The sequence below is a fragment of the Ambystoma mexicanum genome, chromosome 6q (assembly GCF_040938575.1).
Source record: "Ambystoma mexicanum isolate Mex_15411 chromosome 6q, UKY_AmexF1_1, whole genome shotgun sequence".
NCBI classification, from domain to species: domain Eukaryota; kingdom Metazoa; phylum Chordata; class Amphibia; order Caudata; family Ambystomatidae; genus Ambystoma; species Ambystoma mexicanum.
This window is the reverse complement of record NC_090937.1, coordinates 1,360,805,119-1,360,824,220: the sequence shown is the minus strand read 5'-3', so window position 1 is coordinate 1,360,824,220 and position 19,102 is coordinate 1,360,805,119. Positions and strand designations below refer to the sequence as shown.

Sequence of the window (19,102 nt, the reverse complement as noted above, 5' to 3'; positions counted from 1 at the left end):
CTGTAACCCATGTTTTGCCATGTGTATTTCCTCTGCTTTTGTGATTGCGGACTCTGGAGTACACCACCTCAGTAGCCCCCTTCTTTTGTGTGTTACACAGCACCTTCAGTGCAGTAACACAGGGTTGTCTTTTAGACTTCCCACCGACTCCATTTCTGGGGCTGACTACTGTCCCCAGAAAAGGGTAAAGTTGCCATTAACTTTACTTAGTCAATTAACCACAGATCCAGTACACCCCCTCTTACATGGAGTACTGGAAAGGGTTAAGCCTTAGCCCTTTTTATCTGTACCTCCTAGAGCATTGTTTCGCTCTTTTAACATTTAGCCTTGGCTGGTGGCAGTGGTATCTACCCTAACTTTTCTACCGCGATTTTACTATATAAACGTGGTATTGTTGTAGGCTATTATATTAGCCTCAAACTTAAAACCTTTTTCTTTTGGCTCTGGTCGGGTTTATTCGCCATTTCTTTTTTTTAAAGTCCTTCTTGTGTTTTACTTTGCGCGGAAACCGAGGTTTGCCTTCTTTGTTCACTTTCTTTTGGCGGGCTTCTGGCAAGAAGCCCTCCTCTAGGCGCCTGCGTGACTATGTGGGCTGAATGTGAGGGAGGGGTGTAGTCACCCCCTGCACAGGGTATCCTAGGAAACCCAAGTCGCACTTTTCCATGATTGGCTGAGGTGGTTGTCCGGGCTGGACAACCCCCCTGCTGCGTGATTGACAGCCAGGCTGTGTTAATGGGGGATTTTCGCATAAAAGGCAGGTCTCTTGGGCTAGAAGTCAGAGTCGCCACTGGAACTACAAGGAACCGAAGAAGAAGTCGGCTGCTGCAACTATCCTGTCCCGGTGAAGCCCTGCTGCAGTCCTGGGCTAATTACCCTTCAACGACTAGAGAAGATCTTCCCTTGAGCCTGTTGGGGATAACCAGCTCATCTTCTACAGCCCGAGGATCCTCTTCTTGGTCGAAATCGCTGCACACTACTGTAGTGGTCCGGATAGCCATCTGAAGAGCCTCTCCTGATTTTAAGGAGCGCACCTTTTATTCACTGTCGCTGCTGCTGGCTTCATCCCTGTGTGGTGCAGAGCCCTCCAGACGTCCTCCTTCGTCCCGGAGCTCCAGGAACCGTGGGTCTGCAGGAAACTACCAGGAACAACTGCCGTGGCACCAGCCTCTTCCTTGAATAAGGTACTGTGTTCTGCTTGAGGAATTAGGGTGAATCCCTTTTCTTTGTCTCCAAGGCTTGCCCTTGTCTTCCCTCCTTCTTATAACTTTTGCTTCCTCTGTTGACAATATCTAAGTACTCCTGGCTACGTTGAATCGTGAACTGTCCGACTGTGTGATCCTCGACAACAGGAACCCGGTTCCACTTGACACTGGCTCCGGCCTATTGACTCTTGAATTTTTGTCTATGAGTGTTCTCTGATTCTGCCTGCCTTGACAAAAGTATTGCCTATGATTTTTGCCCCCAACTCTCTCTGGTTAACTTAGGTGCTAAGTATGTTTTTGCCCCGGTAACATTTCTTGCTGTGGATACGCGTTTCTTTAGTAAGACCGAACTGTCATTACTGTCAAAAAGTGATCGCAAGTGTATTCCCGGTAACGTCTTTTGTTTCACAACACTGGCCCGTTAAAACATAGGATACTTACCTTGAGTTAGAGTGTACCACAGTGAATTGGTTGGTTGTAGTGTATTTTACGTTTGGTTTTGAATTAATAGAAGTGTTGTGTTTATAACAAACGGTTTAAAAATAAATGTACTTATAGTTTTTACCTGAAAGCTTGAGTCACAGTAATTGTGGTCCCTTTGTGTAATCTCTGCTACTGCTCATATACTCTTGAGATAAGCCTGGCTGCTCCGCTACTGCTACCACTTTAACATAGTAGTACAGGCTTGTACCAAAGGTAAAACTTGTATTACCACCTGTAGTCTTAATTGCGTGTAGTGGTCCCTAAGGGCACTGCACAGGATTCTGCCTAACAGTGGGATGAGATTTGGAAGTAAGAAATACATTTGAAATGTACCCATCAGTTAGTTTAGGCCTAAGGACTGGGGCCCCAAGCCTGGGGCGAAAATTGGGGAGTCGGGCCCTGGTTGTGTATGCAAACTAAATGCGACTATAATTGGCAGTAGAAAAACACTCCATACCATTCCCTGTACAAATGAATACACCACACATAGGGAGGAAATTGGACTATGGACGTAAATACAGTGACTGACATTTTCTTCTTGAACTTGTTTAGTTTGCCTCCCTCCAAATAGATCTCTCTTTCATCAAGGGCCTTTCATCATGTAAATGAAGGTTTGGCTGGCCAGTGCTTTAAGTTGTCTAGCTAAACGAGCCCTGGATTTACCACTGTGTTCATCAAAGCATTCTTTGGCCGAGAAGAATGTAGTTTCTTCTTTACTAAAGTATTAAGATGGCCTCTTAGTGATGCTAGTTGTTTTTATACAGTAGAAATGTTATGCATCAACTCATTTCATATTGAGCCAAAAGCTCATGTTCTTTTATTTTCCTAAATTTCTTCTCAAAGCATGAGATTGCTATTAATTTCCGCTAACTAGATCTTTAAATGTATCCTAAACCTGGGGCAGAGAAATCCCCTGGAGGAGCTTTAAGAGAAGAAGTTTCTAATGGTGTCTTACTGATATTGTCTGTTAATCATGTCTCTAATAAGGCCATCTTCAGTACTCTTGACTTTATGCCCATTTGTTGATGGGTCTATCCTGGTTTTTAGAGATATTGCTTTGATGAGATAGTAAGATCCGGCCAATCAAAGCCTTACTAGCCAGCTTGAACAAGTGGAGAGTTATACAAATCATGGCTTTTCTGAACTAGGGCAGACCTGTATACATGAGAATACAATGACAAATAAGCCGACCCTAAATGAGAGATCCTTCAGCTATCTCCAGTACCAGGAAAGCTCTTCTTATGCTAGCCTTAAGCTTGTCCAATGGCCACTATCATGGTGTATGTTTTTAATGGAAGGATTCTGTGTATCACAGCTCTTTTAGTGGAGAGGCATGCATGGAGTTCTGGAGGATGAACATCCAGGTCAAGTCTCCTCCACTCTGCACGCAAGAGATGTCTCCTATCTACACACAACGTTGAGCAGTGTCTCTTCTCAAATGGTGCCCTTTTAATAGGAGACTCTCCACAGGCATTTAGTGACCAGATCTTAGCCTTTTATATAAATGGTATTGTCGCTCAATACCACTGCACCTTCCTGTCTAAATGTATCCAGTTCTAGCTGGTCTTGACCATTCCATTCTGCAAATATGGTCTGTACATTTTCCACCTATGCAGTGTGACCTTATCTTCCCACCTTGTGACATTTAATCTCAGCCAGATGGCCCCTCATAGCCCCCACCCACTCCCTGGCCAACAATCACAACCAAACTCTCCCTCAAAAGTGTCAGTGCTAAAATAAGGAACTACTGATTTCTGTCCCAGTAAGCAATCACTGAGTGATTCCTTTTCTGGTTCCTGAGTGCCAATAGCAATATTCCAGTATCCGGTTTAGTAAAGATGTAGTTATGTTATGTTATGTTATGTTGCATTTATATAGCGCCTTATATACCATTGGTATGGTCTGAAGGCGCAGGTAGGTTGAACGCCCTTGGGAACCGAAGTTCAGATCAGTAGAGAGAGTAGAGAGAGTCAAGGGTGCGTGTGAGCACCGGGTATGTGTGCAGCTGGTGCGGTATTCGTGTAATAGCTGCTTCTTAGTGGTAGGTGTGGTTGTTGAGAAATCAGGAGTATGTGTTAGGTCTGGCAAGATTTATCCAGACCGAATGTGGCTGCGTTAGGCCTGAGGAGAACGCCTGGCTGGGGGTGTGTGTAACCAGCAGTGTTTACTTAGAATGATGGGGAGTATGCAGAGGATGTTGGTATGAGAACAGTTATACCGAATGGTGTCATAGTATCTCTGTGTTCTAGGTGAGTGGTGGTGTAAAGGAGAGAGTAAGCGTGGTGGTGTGAATGAAGGGTTATATACTCTTTCAAACGTTCTCTGCATTCTAAACCATACTATATACGTCACGCAATTCTATGCGCTCCAGTCCGTTCCATGCACTCCTATCCCCTCCATGCACCCCAGTCTGCTCCACACACTCCGGTCTGCTCGACGCACTCATGTACTCCGGTCCACCCCGCGTGCTCCAGTCCGCCCCACGCATGCACCTTTGTCTGCCCCATGCATGCACTCTTGTCAGCTCTGCGCACTCATCCCCTCTGCGCACTCACCCCCTCTGCGCCCGCCCCCCCTCTGCGCGCTCACCTCCTCTGCACACTCACCCCCTCTACGCACTCACCCCCTCTGCGCACTCACCCCCTCTGCGCACTCACCCCCTCTGCACACTCACCCCCTCTGCGCACTCACCCCCTACGCACTCATCCCCTCTACGCACTCATCCCCTCTACGCACTCATCCCTCTACGTGCCCCTTTTTTTCATGTGCACTCATTCGCTCATATGCACTCATCTGCTCTATATACTTGTCGGCTCTACCCCATAGTCTGTTCTATGCAGTCCTCCCCTCTACACATTGTTCTGCTCAGCTCATCCATCCTGCTCTGCTCATCCATCCGTTCCCCGCACTCATCCGTTCTACGCAGTCATCAGCTCTGCATGCATTTCGCACTCATCTGTTCTACATGCTTATCCGTTCTACGTACTCACCCGGTCTATGTAACTCATCCGCTCTAGGCATTTGTCGACTTTATCCCCTCGCAAGCACTACACCATCATCTGCTCTACGCATTCACCCACCCTATGCAAGCACCTGCTCCCGCACTCACCTGCTCCCCGCACTCACCCGCTCTCCTGCACTCATCTGCACTCTTCCGCTCTCCGCACTCTTCCGCTCTATGCACTCGGCCGCCCTATGCACTCGTCCGCTCTATGCACTCATCCGCTCTATGCACTCATCCGCTCTCTACACTCATCCGCTCTCTACACTCATCCGCTCTCTACACTCATCCCCTCTCTACACTCATCCACTCTCTACACTCATCCGCTCTTTACATTCGCCAGGTCTGCACATTCATCTTCTCCAGCGATCTACACACTCTCCGCACTTCCGTACTCGTCCGCTCTACATACTCATTCATCCGCTCTACATACTCATCCGCTCTACATACTCATCTGCTCTACATACTTATCTGTTCTACACACTCATCCAGTTTACGCTCATCCGTTCTACTCGCTTCTCTGTATTTACGCACTCATCTGCTCTACACACCCAACCGCTCTACACATTCATCCGCTCAACATGTTCATCCATTCTATCCACTCATCTGATCTACACACTCATTCGATTTACACACTCATTCGATCTATATAGTCATCTGTTTTTCCACTCATGCATTTTTCTACTCAGCGCATTCATCTGTTCCACATGCTTCCTCCATTCTAACTATTTCATCCATTATTATGTCCATTTCAGGAGTTTTAAATCTCTTAACTGTTTCCGTATGATTTAGTCTTATTAACCACTTCACTGCTTTGATCTACTTTACTCGTTTCATTCTGTTTGTCCTTCTAGTTTATATTAGAGGTTATAAGCTGTCAATTTCTCGCATCAGGTAGTTTGTTGGATTGGTGTCATTGATTTGCTGTTAGTCTGTTTGGGTTAGTTTGGTATGGGTTGGTTTTAGGGGAAGAGCCAGGTTTTCAGCAGTTTGCGGAAAGACCTCAGTTAGGCGGATGTGGGGTGGGAGTGAGTTCCACAGCGTGGGGGCCAAAGCTGAGAATGATGATCTGCCTAACCTGACTGAGTTTGTCTTTCGTATGACTAGGAGGCCGGCTGAGCTTGATCTTTGGGTGGGTGGGGGGTGATACGGTTTTAGCTTGTCTTGAAGATATTGAGGTCTGGTTTTATGCAGTGCTCGATGTGAGATGCATAAGGTTTTGAAAGTCACCCTTCGGGCTACTGGAAGCCAGTGCAGCGTCTTAAGGGCTGGGGAGATGTGGTCTCTTGGGCTGAGCGCAAGTAGCATTTTGGCTGCCGCGTTTTGTGACCTTTGGAGTTTATTCAGTTGGTACGCGTGGACTCCGAAGTATAGGGGGTTTGCGTAGTCCAGTCTTGATATAACGATGGATTGGACCACGAAGAGTCTGTTGGGAAAGGAGAGATATGGAAAGATGTGCCTAAGGGTTTTAAGGTGGTAGTGGCAGGACTTTGAGACGTTGTTGACTTGGCACAAGAGTGTTAGGTCAGAGTCAAGGGTGCATCCAAGATTTTTCACTGAGTTGGAGGGGGTCGGTGAGTTGCCCATGGCAGATGGCCAGGGTAGTGGGTGCGGAAGAAGTTCAGAGTTGCCACATACCATGATTTCCGTTTTGGAGGGGTTTAACAAGAGGTGGCTTTGGGTCATCCTCCAGAGTTCTATGTCAAGGAGGCAGGAGGCCAGGTCAGGTCGGGAGTTGAGTTTTGAGTTCAGGAGTTTTAGAATTAGTTGAGTGTCGTTGGCGTAGTTGTAACACGTGATGTTGTGTGAACAAATTATTGGTGGGAGGGTGATCAAGTAGAGATTGAATAGGAGGGCAGATAGGCATGCTCCTTGTGGGACTCCCATGTCGACTGGTCGGGCTTGGGAGGTATAGGTGGAGAGTATCGTTATTTGGTACCTATCTTTGAGGAATGAAGCAATCCATTTAAGAGCGGTTCCACGAATTCCTAGGGAGTGGAGGCGGTCTAGGAGGATTGAGTGATTGATTGTGTCAAAGGCGGCGAATAAGGTCAAGAAGGATTAGTGGGGCGCAACGCGCGGAGTCTGCCGTCATTTTAAGGTCATCCCAGATTGAGGTTAGGGTGGTTTCAGTTCCGTGACGGCTCTGAAACCTGAGTGTGCGGGGTCTAGGAGCTTGTTGGCTTCGACAAAGGCATTTAGTTGGGAGTAGGCGGTTCGGTCAATGAGTTTGGCAAGGAACCTGGTGTTTGAGATGGGGCGCTAGTTTTTGCGCTCGAGAGGGTCGAGGGAGGGTTTTTTAATTAGAGGTTTGACATGAACTGTTTTGAATGCGTCAGGAAAGATACCAGAGGAAAGGGAGGTATTTATGATGGATCTTGCGTGTTCTCCTGCGCAGGTGGAAGCGAAAGTTTCTTTGAGGGTTGTGGCTGGGCAAGGGTCCAGCGGAGAGCCAGATAGTTTGCGGGCAGATAGAAGTTTGAGAAATTGTTCTGGTGATATTGGACTAAAGGATTCGAACGTTGGTTGCATGTATCCAACCCAAGGAACCTACAATAAAAACCAACTGCAATCTTGAAGACCCAATCCTTGTGGACCATAGATCAAAAAACAGATGCTCAAAATGGATCAAAGGAGTACACCTTCAGGGAGGTATATCATTCAGCTCTTTACCACAGCAAACACATGCACTCCTTCTTTGCCACAAGGCTCTGTAGGAGCCTGCTTCCCGAAAAGCTGACCTTAGGTCATCTAGGGCTGTAAACAGAGAACACGGGTACCAACCAGGCAACTAGGAAAGATTCTACGCACTCAGTAAAAGAGTAAAGGGACCACATCTTGCTATTGTGCTTGTGAGAGGGGGGCACATCCTCTGGTATATCCCCTTAATGATGTCTTCAGAAAGACCACTGTAGAACCTATCTGTTGGCTATAGGTGCATATTAGAATTCAGGGACCTCTTCTTTCTCAGTCAGGAATCCTGTTGTTAAGTCATACTTTAATGGCAAATAACAAGTTGTCCCACAAAGCAGCTTTCCAACCTCACACCCTGAGGTTGTTTTGAATATCAACCTATGTCACAAACAACTTTGCCACATTAATTGGACTGAAGGTACATAGGCTTCAAAAACTTCATATTTTAATCTTTATAAAACACAATATTTGCATACACACACTTAAAACACATAAATAACTGAACATAAATCAATAATTTTCTGCACAAAACGTGCCTATAAAGGACTCAATTCCTCCAGGTCTGATCAGATGACAAAAAATAAATATTTCCAACCGTAGAAAACAGATCAATCAGTCACTTGATCAGCTATCTTTTCAGTTTCCTTTCAGACAAAAACTGTTACAATCGTATGAAACAATGTGTCAACACTCAACATGTGTTTCTAGAACCAATTTGTTATTAACAACACACGATTGAATTAATCCTATTGGCGTGTTCCATTGGCTCTGTCTTCCGGACACTTCTTGTTTTCATCATGTTGTGACATTTGATGTGCTGTATAGTAAAAGCATATTACATTCCAGAACAATCTAAAAACCAAACATACATAAAACCCTGTTATCACCATGTACCCATGTATTTTCACTGTGGGCCTCATTACGAGCCTGTCGGTAGGGGTTTAACAGGGCCGGTAGAGCTGCCGGCCCCGTTAAAACCCTACCGCCTCATTACGAGGTTTGCTTGTGGGACCCGGTAAGGACGACTGGTAAAGCTGGTAACTGGTAAAACCATGCGTCCTTACCGGGTCCCGCAAGCAGACCAGGATGCAAACAACGGGCCCATCATTAACGGGCCCGTTGTTTGCATCCTCCCCATTCCCATTGAGCCCTATGAGGACTCGAGTGGAATGGGGATGTACAGGGTCTGGGTTCCTGGAATGGGGAAATATCGGGCCCTCCAAGGTTGGAATGGCCCGGTATTTCCCCATTCCAGGAACCCGGACCCGGTACCCGGAATGGGGGTAGCCATGCCGCAAATAGCAGCATTGCTACCTCCAGGGTCGTAATGAGGCCCTATGTTAGATAATGTAGATATATAAAAAAAAACTAACCTGAAATTTCTTTTCAGCGTGTGAGGACATTTTTATTCTGATTTTCACAGTATCCGGAATTATGGACCAGACGTGTTCTTCCAACGCTGAGGAGAAATCATATATTTTTCTCTTTAATTCCTAAATTTACTCATTGGTTACTTCTACAAACCTAACCCCGGACTCGATTTATGCTCCTATTTTTCACATTGTCTGTTCTGTTAATTTCTACTCCTTCATGTGTCACTGATACATCTTCCTAATCTCAATAAACACTTCAACATATTGTATTTCTCTAATAGTTGAGCCTGTAAATGCCTCACCGCTGTCTTTTCAATGCCATTCATTTTCATCTAATATTAAATTGTGGATTCTTCGCATCTAATTTGGAGCACCCCTATACACATTTATAATTCATTTACCTCTGGCTGTTACTCCACGAAAGATAAGTTAGTTTCTTATTTCTCTTTTCTTTTCCTTTCTCCGTACAATACAAAGGATTTACAATTGGCCGCCTGCATAGTTTGTCACCTATCCACAAAGAAAACTAGGCTGGAGGTTAAATAATGATTGAACATATTTCAGTATTAACTGCTCTTATCCTCTATATTTCTTATCAGCTACTCACGCCGGAAACCTCTTCCGTGGGCGCTGTTCATGTTCCTATTTCTATAGCGGCTGCAAACCACCTCCAGAAACAGATGTACTTTTCACACACTCCCGCTTCAGTACGGCATTGTTCCTATGCTGCACAAATGAAAGCATCTATGATCAATGCAACAATATTTCTTTTTTTGTTCAAACGGACATCCATTCACTCCCTCATCCCGTCTCTTACCTGTGTCTGGGTCTGTCAAGTCTCTGTTCTTCACTATAAGCTCGAAATCACACACAGTGTTCAGTCGGCTACTAGTCATGTGATCAAGCTTAATTCATTGTACGTGATGACCTACACAGACAATCAGTTAGGGGAATGCGCACGGGTGCCATATTAGTGCAGTCTATCTCAATATTTTAAAGATGGCACTCCATTCTATATACTACCATCTACTTCTTATTATAAACATTTCCACGTTCCATATTTTGGCAGTATGTGCACACACAATAGGAGAATGCATCCGAATGTTGATTGATCTATTTTCAAACCTAATGTTATTCGATCTATTTTCCACGATATCCCAATCATTGTATCGCTCTTATTATGCTTCTGGAAACTATATATGCTGCTGTCCAGTCATTTGGTTGCCAGACAAATGGTCGACAGACAAATGGTCGACGGATTTTTTATTTATTTATATATATATTTTTCAGGTTTTCGTTTAGGAAAAAACGGGTTTTTTAGCAAAAAAAGGGGGTGGGAGGGGAGGGGACCCCCCCCACAAAAAAAAAATGTGAAAATAATAAAAAAAAAAACGGCCATTTGTCTTTCGACCAAATTGCGTCCACCATTTGTCCTGTCGACCATTTATTTTCGACCAAATGACCTGTAACATATATGCCACAGTGTTATACCAATCTAGTTTTCGTCTACCCATACCAAGCTGACTTCACACAGGCCAACGTGATAGTATACATCTAGGTTCATTATATGAGTTTGCCGCAAATGGCCCTTTCTAAAGCCATGCATTAACCCTTTCCATCTAATGGATAAATAGACCCCATTCTATTGAAATGTTCAAACTATCTTTCACTGTATTGAGGTCATAGATCCATTTTTGTTCCAATTTCCTGAGTTTCAGATCCCTATCTCCCCCTCTCGGGTGCCGTCCTACTGTTTGAATAATAAACCACCATATATCCTCATGGCTATGTTTTGCTGTTTTGAAATGGGCCACCAGTGGTTTATCAGATACAGTGTTCTTCACACAGGACCTATGTTCACAGATACGCTGTCGTATGGGTCTTTTCGTTTTGCCAATGTATAATAGACCGCATGGACACTTAATTCCATATACAGCCCATTTAGTGTTGCAGTTTCTGAAGGTCTTTAATTCCCATTTAAGGCCTTTTAGATCTATCTCTTTGGTATTAGTCGTTAAACTGCATACCGAGCACTATCCGCATTTAAAGTTTCCTGTAACTGGCAGCAGATTCCACAGAGTAGATTGTGCCAAATTAATTTTTGGGTCCATTGTCTTGTAAGTGTGAACTAATTTGTCCCGCAGATTGGGCATGCGTTTGAACGCAAAGCAAGGTTTTATAATCACAAAGTCCTCTGTGTTGATCAGTATATTTTAATGGCGTATGTGATCTATTCCCTCCAAGATAACCAATCCATTCTCAATGGAATCTGAATATAGTGCTATGAGCTCTCTCTCACTAAACGATGTGTAGCAATGGCCACTGTGAATATTAACCTGGTTATGTGGAAGATCACCTCCCTAATGGTAATCACTTTAGCCAGGTACTCTTGGTGGGAAAGTCATTTATAGTGTTCTACAAAGACAAGTGGTTTTATAAAAGCACCCTTCATGTGTTTGTAAAATAGTATCAGAGTTCCATATGACCAAAATTTCCAACCCAAGGAGCCTATAACCAAAACCAACTGCAATTTTGCAGACCCAACCCCTGTCGACCATAGATCAAAAAACAGATGTTCAAAATGGATTAAAGGGGTACACCTTTAGGGATGTTTATCATTCAGCCCTTTACCACGACAAACCCATGTATTCCTTCTTTGCCACAAGGTTCTGGTTAGCCTTTAACAGATCACCACTCCCTTCCTTCTGTGTTATGTGAGGGATGTAATTCGAGGCAAACAACTGCTTGTAGATTTCTCAAAATAGGCCATTTTATTTTGTATTTGTATTTTATTGAATAATCCAAAGTGCTTTACATGAGAACACGCAAAATACAACAAGCATAATATGGAAATTGAATCATAACTTGAAAACAGTGTGAAGAACAATTTACAATATTGCAGAGGTGAGGAGGGAGTAGGGAGGGGCAGAGGTGAATGAGGGAAAGGGAGATGTTAGTGGAGGTAAGAGCAGGAGTAAGAGGGAATGTATGAGTGTGAGAGGAAGAGGAGAGAGAAGAGTAGGACTAGAAGAGAGCAGGGAGTGGGGGGAAAGGAGGTAGGGAGGGATAGGGAGAATAGTGGTAGGAGGTGAGGAATGAGGGGGAGGGAGAAGAGCCAGAGGAAACAAAGGGTCTTAGAGAGGTCAGTGGAAAAGATAAGATTTGAGAGAAGAGCAAAAGGAAGGGAAGGAAGGGGAAGAGCGGATGTGAAGGGGGAGGAGGTTCCAGTGGAAGGGAGCAAGGAGTTGGAAAGATTGGAGAGAGTAGGAAGAGATTAGCAGAGCGGAGAGAGTGAGAAGGAGTATAGAAAGTGAGAAGGGAGGAGAGGTAGTGGGGCAAGACCCTAGAGGGACTTGAAAACAAGACAGAGGAACTTGAATTTGGGCTGGGTGAGAGAAGAGGAGATAGAATCAAGAGGTGAGAGAAGGCAGAGGGAGCGGATGGCTGAGTGGTAGATGGATTTGAGTGGGGTGAGATGAGAGGAGGGGAGTCCAAAGAGAAGGGAGGAACAGTAGAAGAGTCTGGAGAAGATGAGGGAGGTAATTAAGAGTTTAGTAGCGTGAAAGGTGAGGAGGGGTCGAATTTTACGTATGTTGTAGAGGTGAAAGCGACAAGACTTGGCAGTAAGAGAAATGTGGTGAGATAGAGAGAGGAGAGAGTCAATATGGAGACCAAAATTACGGGCATGTGGGGAGAAGGAGAGCTGGGATGGGGGAAGAGAATGAAGGCGGGAGGGGAGGGTGGAGGAAGAGTGTTGGCAGGGAAGAAGAGGAGTTCAGTTTTTTCAGCGTTTAGAGTAAGGAAGTGAGAGGACATCTGGGATTTGATAGCAGAAAGGCAGGAAGATAGTTTATCATGAATGTCGGGAGAGAAAGAAGAGAAGGAGAGGAAAAGCTGGGTATCATCCGCATAGAAATGGTGCGAGATGCCAAAGGAGGAGGTGTAGAGAGAGAAAAGAAAGGGGCCAAGGACAGAACCTTGGGGAACTCCCTGGTTAAGAGGATATGTGGGATAGGAGGAGCCACCCTAGGAGACAGAAAAACAGCGGTTAGAGAGATAAGAGGAGAGCCAGTTAAGAACGGAGTCCTTGAAGCCAAATGAGGAGAGGGAATTGAGAAGAAGAGGATGGTCGACAGTATCAAAAGCGGCAGAAAGATCAAGGAGAATAAGAATGGAGGAGTGTTTTGAGTAACGTGCAGAGAGGAGAGAGTTAAGAACAGAGATGGGTGCAGTTTCAGTGGAGTGCAGTAGGCGGAAGCCGGATTGGGAATCAGGAAGGAGGGAGTGGTTAGAGATGGAGGAAGAAAGTTGAGAATAGACAATGCGTTCAAGAAGTTTGGAGAGGAAGGGTAGGAGAGAGATGGGGCGATAGTTGGAAGCAAGATGGGGGTTAGCAGAGGGTTTTTTGAGAATGGGGATGATAGTCGCGTGCTTGAAAGGGGTAGGAAAAGTGAAAGTTGAGAGGCAGATGTTGAAGAAGGAGGTAAGGTAAGGTATAAGGAGGGGGTAGATTTTCGGGATGAGGGGGGTAGGAATGGGGTTAGCAGGAGAAGCAGTAGGATGAGTGTTGGTAAGGAGGAGGGTAACATCAGAATTAGTGACGGGAGAGAAGGAGGACGTAGAGAAGGTAGGGGGAAGAGAAGGAGGAGAAGAGAAGGAGGGGAGGAGAGAATAGATTGACGACGGCTGAAGACTTTGCTAGAAAAGAAGGAGGCAAGATCAGTAGCAGAGAGGGAAGAGGCAATGGAGGGATCCGGAGTAGAAGGAGAGAGAAGATGGGTTAACGTTTGAAAAATGCAGCAAGGGTGGGAGGATTGAGACTGGAGAAGATCAGAGAAGTAGGTGCGTTTAGCGGAGTTGAGGCATGAGTCGTAGAGGATGTGATAGGAGAAATATGCAGATTGGTTAGAGGGGGTTGGGTGTTTGAGCCATTGACGTTCAAGGCGCCTAAGGCGGCAGCGCATGGAGGAGAGATGAGAAGAAAGCCAAGGTTGAGCAGGACGTTGAGAGGGGCAAAATGAGGAGAGTGGGTAAAGAAGATCGAGAGTAGAAGAGAGAGAAGTTAAGATGGAGGAGGCATCAGATGCGGAGGGAGAGGAGAAATGGGAGATGGGGGAGAGAAGAGGAGAGGGATGTAAGAAATAGAGAGGGGTCAAAGCCACGTAGTTCGCACCGGAAAAACAAGGTGGTGGAAGGAGGGGGAGGAGGAGAAGAGGAGGGAGGGGAGAGGGAAAAAGAAAGTAGAGAGTGATCAGACAAGTAGGTGGGAAGAGAGGATACTGGGGAGGATATGAGAGAGGAAGTAAAGATGAGGTCAATGGTAGAGCCAGATTGATGAGTAGGAGGGGAAGGGAGGGGAGAGAGGAGGTAGGAGTCAAGAATGGAGAAGAGAGGAGAGGAAGGAGGGTTCGAAGAGAGGTGGAGATTAAGTAAAGGAGTGGGACTGGGAGAAATGAGGATGAGGAGATGGTCAATGTCCTCGTAAAAAAGGAGCAGAGTGGGCCGGGGGGCGGTAGATGATAAGGAATGAGATAGCATGAGGATAATTAAAGATTTTGAACGTGAATTCAAAGGAAGGGAAGGAAGGTAGAGAAGTAGGGGAGGGAGAGAAAGTGAAGTGTGGCCGATAAAGAAGGCCAAGACCACCTCCGCGGCCAGAAGAACGGGGGACATGTGCAAAGGAGGAAGAGGAAGAGGTGAGGGAGGCAGGTACAGAGGTGTTATGGGGAGGGATCCAGGTTTCAGTACTGCAGAGAAATTGGAGGTTAAGGTGTAGGAAAAGGTCAAGAACAGCAGTGGTTTTATTACATATTGACCTGGTGTTCCAGAGGGCGACGTTAAAGGCATTGGTGGTTTTAGTAAGAGGAGGATAGATAAGGTTACGGCATTGGGGAGAGGCGTTGGGGAGAGGGATTGAGTGGGTGTGGGAGGAGAGGGGAAGATTGGGAAAGAGATCGCCATTAGGAGAAAGAAGAGTAATTTGAGGGGGAAAGAGGTAGGGAAGAGGGGGGAGGGAAGGGGAATGGGGCGGTATTGAGAAAGGGACGGAAGCATAACAGGGAGAATGAAAAGAACTGGATAATGGGTCAAGAACATCTAAAGGGAGAATGTTGTGAAGGAGAGAGGTGGGTGGGAGAGGAGAGAAGTACTGCAAGCAGAAACTATGGGCTGGTGGCAGGGGCACTCTGATGTGGTCCGATGGAGGGAGGGCTTAGCCTGTAGCAGGAGGGATCAGTGAAGGGAACTAGAAGGGTCAGATCTATAGAATGGCAGTAATTAGAAGCAGCTGGTGAGTCAGATCAGTGAGGTACAGTGAGGCACAGGAGCTGTAGTAGAGTTGGTCCGAAGAAGATGGCAGCGGGGGGGGGGCGAAGTAGAGGGCAGTTGAGGTAGTGTCAGAAATAGCTGCAGCTAGTAACATATAGGGTGGACCAAAAGGATGAGGGTGGTGGGAGTCGCTGTAAACCGGAGCAGATGGAGGGCCAGAAGGCAGTGGTCTTCGACAGTCAGTGGTAGGAGTGTAGCCATCAGAGGGAGAAGTGGATCCAGGAGTAGATGGCGGGAGGAGCAACAGCAGACCAGAGGGTTCTGAGGTGTTGTAGTTCGAGAGGAGGAGCAGGCAGAGGAGCTGTAGGGTCCACACTAGGCAGCGGTGGGGGCAAGGCAGTCCGGTGAATATGAGGCACAGCAGATGGAAAAGCTGATGGAGAAAGGTTGCAGCTGTAGACCACTGTAGAAGGAGAAGGCCAGAGAGCAGCTAGAGTAGGGTAGAGAGGCAGAGGTGCCGCAGTCCTTAATAGGTGAAGCTGGCCAATTGGGAGGAGGAGAGCACAGCAGTCCTCAGCAGATGGAGCAGACCAGGAAGCAGAGGGGCAGTGGACTGTAGAAGGAGGAGCAGACCGGCAGGAGTTGTAGCCTGAGGTGCAAGGAGCATCAGAAGGAGGAGCAGACCACCAGGAGCTGTAGCCTGAGGGGCAAGGAGCATCAGGGCATGGAAGTCAACGCTATGCAGCAGCGGCCAGCAATAGGTGGTGGAGATTACTGCGGAGCATGGCAGTGGGGACACAGCAGCCCGCAGTAGGCAGAGGAGACAACAGCAGACCACAACAGAATATGCAGGCTAGAGAACGGCTGGAGCTGCGGGTTAAGAGCTGGAGGCGCCGCGGCCCGCTGTAGGTGAAGCTGGATGCCAGGGGCTGCAGATCGCCAAGATGACGATAAAACAGGAGGAGCAGGTTGCAGGAGGCTGCACTGGAAGCAGCGGGGGACACCTCAGTCGGTGTAGGGGAAGCCGTGGCCCGCTGTAGGTGAAGCTGGATGCCAGAGGCGGCAGATCGCCAAAGATGACGATAACACAGGAGGAGCAGGTCGCAGGAGGCTGCACTGGAAGCAGCGGGGGGCACCTCATTCGGTGTAGGGGGACGCTGCAGCCCGAGATGGAGCTAGCCGCCGGTGGCACACGTCTGTTGGAAAAGTGAGGGGCACTGTAGCCCAAGATGGAGCTGGGACGTTGCAGCCTGAGATGGAACTGGCAGCCGGGGGCACACGTCTGATGTGGATGTGAGGGACGCTGTAGATGAGAGGGACGCTGCAGTCCGAGATGGAGCTGTCCGCCGGGGGCACACGTCCGCTGTAGATGAGAGGGACGCTGCAGCCCGGGGTGGAGCTGGCCGCCAGGGGCGGAGCTGGCCGCCAGGGGCACGAGTCCACTGGAGATGTGAGGGGCACAGGAGGTGCAGGCCTCGGATGACAGAGGCAGGTGCAGCGGCTGGCGGGACGTCGCAAGGGCACAGCAGACCGCAGACAGTGGAGGAGAATGACGCGGGCCGCGAAGGAGCCGGTCACCAGGAGCAGCTGTCAGAGGTGGTGCAGGCCTCGAAGGACGGAGGCAGAAGGCGCTGTGGCCAGCTGAACGGTGCAGGGCACCACAAAAGACTGCCACCCATGAAGAACTGGAGTCCGCAGAGAGCTGTGTGCCGTGATGGATCTGGACGCCGGGAGCCGCTGACAGAGGTGGTGGATGAGGTGAAGGCCTCGGAGGGTAGAGGCAAAGGCCTGCCGTAGGCATAGCATTCATGGAGCAACAGAGGCGGTGAAGGAGGCGAAGGTCTCGGCGGGTAGAGGCAAGGGCCGTAGGCGCAGCAGTCAGGCAGCAACAGAGTCGGTGAAGGAGGCGAAGGCCTCGGCGGGTAGAGGCAAGTGCCCACCGCAGACGCAGCAGTCAGTCAGTGGAGAGACGGGCACAGGAGCAGCTGGTCGCGGTCAGCAGAGGCACGGCACAGATGCCTTCCGCCGACAGAGGCAACAGAAGGCACGAGGGTGTCGGGAGCTCGCTGAGTGTGTAGTGAGCCGAGAGGACGAGACTAGGTCGCCATATTGGACGTCCTCGAGGCGGGAGGAATGCCTGGGGTGAAAGAGCCAGATAAAGAGTTGTCAAGGGAGAACAGCGCCCAGATGAGGCGCGAGATATTAATGAGGTGATAGGAGGTAAATTGAAGTTGACATTATTTATTTATTTATTTATTTATTTATTGCATTTGTTACTCGCCCAAACCCTTAGGTACCACGGCGATGTTACAGACAGCTTAGTTAAAACATTTCTTGGAAATTGCCAGTCGGGCGCAGTGCATGTGAATACAAAATAATCATACATGAAAACTTTAAATGCAGGGCTTAAATACAGTGATATTTCCTGAAGCATGGAAGAGGCTTTTAGTCTTGGTTAAATAGCCACGTTTTCAGAGATTTCTTGAAGCCTGCGAACGTTTGCTCATTTTTGATGGGGAGGGGAAGAGTGTTCCAATATGTGGGTGCGAGATATTGGAAACTACTGCCTCCTGCCTTGGTAGTCTTGTATCGGGGGATGGCTAGGAGTAGTTGACTGTTAGATCTGAGGGTTCTCTTTGATACTTTTTTGGTGATGGCGTGGTTGAGGTAGATGGGGACACATGAGTGGATGCATTTGTATGTGACGCACAGGGCTTTGAATGTGACCCTGGCTTTGATGGGGAGCCAGTGATGGTTTCTTCTAATATTTGAGATATGATCTGACTTCCTTATTCCAAGGGCCGCCCGAAGGGCTTTATTCTGAATAAGCTGTAGTTTGTTTAGATTGGCTTTTGAGGTGCCCAGGTAGAGTACGTTGCAGTAGTCGAGTCTGGATAAGATTAAAGCTCTTGCCAGCGTGATACAGTTAGTGGGTGTCAAGAATTGGCGACTGAGAGCAATAAGTTTAGCGGTGTAGGAAGTAGAGGAGGAAAGGGCGTTAATGTGCTTGGTCATGGTGAGGTTGGCATCAAGGTAGACACCTAGTGTTTTGACTTGTTTGAGTACTGATATGTTTGTGCCATCAATGTTGATGGATGAGTAATCAGGGTGTAAGGCTTCTATTTTGGATTGGGAGCCCACAATGAGAACCTCAGTCTTCTCATCATTGAGGCAGAGGCTGTTTAGTGCCATCCAATTTTGGATTATGGCATATATTTTATTGATAGTGTCGGTGTCTTCAGTGTAATCTCCCGATAAAGGGATGAGGATCTGGGTGTCATCTGCAAAGTTGGTGTAGATGACACCCATGTCGTCTAGCGCTGAGAAGAGGAGTTTAGTGTATGCATTGTATAATGTTGGTGAGAGACAGGACCCTTGGGGGACACCAATGGGTACTATGATTGGGTTGGCGGCTTCTTTACCTATGGCGACCCTGGAGGTGCGGTCAGCAAGAAAAGATTTGATCCAGGTAGTAGCTTCGGTGGAGAAGTTAAAGTCTTTCGCTAGTGTGGCACACAGTTTATTATGGTCTACTAAATCAAACGCTGCGGAGAGATCGAGTAGGAGGAGGATGCAGAGTTTTCCTGAGTCTCTGATGGTATCCATCTGGATTTTTAAGTCAAGGAGCGCCGTTTCTGTGCTATGGTTGGGGCGGAAACCTGATTGCCTCGTGCCAAGGAGGTGGTTTTGTTCGAGGTGAGTTTGGACTTGGTTGTATGCTAGTTTGTCCAATATTTTGAGGAGAAATGGGACAGTTGTTATTGGCCTGTAATTAGTGGGCACCGTAGGTTCTAGGGTAGGTTTTTTCAGGAGAGGGGTGACCCAGGCTTCTTTGATGCTAGCTGGTACTAGGTTGGCATTGAAGGAAGCGTTCACGAAGTTGGTAATAATAGGGGTGAGGGTGTGGGCACAGGATTTGACTACTGATGCGGGGACAGAATCGCCTCTGCAATTGGAGGCTTTGAGTTTGGCGATGGTGTCAAACACTACGTTTTGGGATACTGGTGTGAACTGGAATGGGGAGCTGGTGAATTCCTGGTGTGGTCGATTTAGATTAAGGAGGGCAGGTTTATCGGCTAGTG

At 47.3% G+C, this 19,102-nt stretch overlaps 1 protein-coding gene across 2 annotated transcripts in view; it reads left to right on the top strand.

The window, feature by feature from the left end:
* Positions 1 to 19,102, top strand: part of JAKMIP1 (janus kinase and microtubule interacting protein 1) — a 3,487,328-nt gene that overhangs the window by 2,766,031 nt on the left and 702,195 nt on the right. The gene's annotated exons all lie outside the window — the stretch shown is intronic.